Genomic DNA, 1407 nt, shown 5'->3' with positions numbered 1-1407 from the left:
TTCCCAATTTTTTTATCCAATTTTTTTTCCCAAAATTTTTCCCATTTTTTCTTCCCAATTTTTGCCAATTTTTCCCAAATTTTTCCCATTTTTTCCCCAAATTTTCCCATTTTTCTCCAATTTTTGCCCAATTTTTTTCCCAATTTCCCCCAAATTTTTCCCCCATTTTGTATCCAATTATCTCTCTAAAATTGGGGGAAATTGGGAAATTTTGGCAAAAATTGGAGAAAAATGGGAAAATTTGGGGAAAAATGGGATAAAAAATGGGGAAAAATTGGGGGAAATTGGGAAAAATTGGGCAAAAATGGGCAAAAATTGGAGAAAAATGGGAAAATTTGGGCAAAAATTAATTAAAAATGGGGGAAAATTTGATGAAAATTTGAGAAAAATTGGGGGTAAATTGGATAAAAATGGGTAAAAATGAGGTAAAAAAAGTCAATTTTGAGCTGATTTTACCGTTTCTTGCAGAATTCGCCCCAAATTGCCCCAATATCCAAATATCCCAAAGGATCGACTGCATCCCGGATTTAGTGGCCACTAAGGTGAGAAAATGACCCAAAATCGGCCTTTTTTAGCCCAAAAATTACCCCTTATCAACCTCCCTTATCAGTTCCATTGGGGTCCCTTATCAACCTTTGATATTGATAAGGGAGCCCTTATCACAAGGCTCCCATTCATTGCCCTATTAATTAAAGGGGGAAGATTTTGGGGTAAAATGAGGCTAAATTGGTAAAAAAGAAGCCAAAAAACGCCATTTTTGGATGTTTTTAACCCAAAAACACATCAAACTCTTTAATTCACCCCATAAAACCCCATAAAAGCCCATAAAACCCCATAAAAACCCCAAAAAACACCATTTTGGGGGTAAAAAACACCATTTTTGGGTAAAAAACACCATTTTTGGGGTAAAAATTGACAATTTTGGGGTAAAAATCCACTTTTTTAGGGTTAAAAACCACAATTTTGGGGTTAAAAACACCATTTTGGGTTAAAAAAACACCATTTTTGGGTAAAAAACCACCATTTTTGGGGTAAAAACCATCATTTTTGGGGTAAAAATCCACAAATTGGGGGTTAAAAACACCATTTTGGGGTAAAAATCCACAATTTGGGGGCAAAACCCACCATTTTTGGGGTAAAAATCGACAATTTGGGTATAAAAATCTACAATTTGGGGTTAAAAAACCACAATTTTGGGGTTAAAAACCCAAATTTTGGGGTAAAAAATCCACAATTTGGTGTAAAAACCACAATTTTGGGGTAAAAACCCATTATTTAGGGGGTAAAAATCGACAATTTTGGGGTAAAACCCACCATTTTTGGGGTAAAACCCACCATTTTTGGGGTAAAAACCACCATTTTTGGGGTAAAAAAACACCTTTTTGGGGTAAAAAACACCATTTTGGG

The 1407-nt window shown here is 35.0% G+C and overlaps 1 long non-coding RNA gene across 1 annotated transcript in view; it reads left to right on the top strand.

The window, feature by feature from the left end:
• The window catches only part of LOC107307489, a 10027-nt gene extending 8665 nt beyond the window's left edge, over positions 1-1362 (top strand). The window contains exon 3 of the long non-coding RNA XR_001552421.2: positions 469-1362. This is a non-coding gene — a long non-coding RNA (uncharacterized LOC107307489). The remainder of the gene's footprint in view (positions 1-468) is intronic.
• Positions 1363-1407: the final 45 nt, after the last annotated feature.

The sequence above is a fragment of the Coturnix japonica genome, unplaced genomic scaffold, assembly GCF_001577835.2.
Source record: "Coturnix japonica isolate 7356 unplaced genomic scaffold, Coturnix japonica 2.1 chrUnrandom622, whole genome shotgun sequence".
Lineage (NCBI taxonomy): Eukaryota > Metazoa > Chordata > Aves > Galliformes > Phasianidae > Coturnix > Coturnix japonica.
Note: the sequence above shows the minus strand (reverse complement) of the source record. Positions and strands in the feature narration are given on the sequence as shown.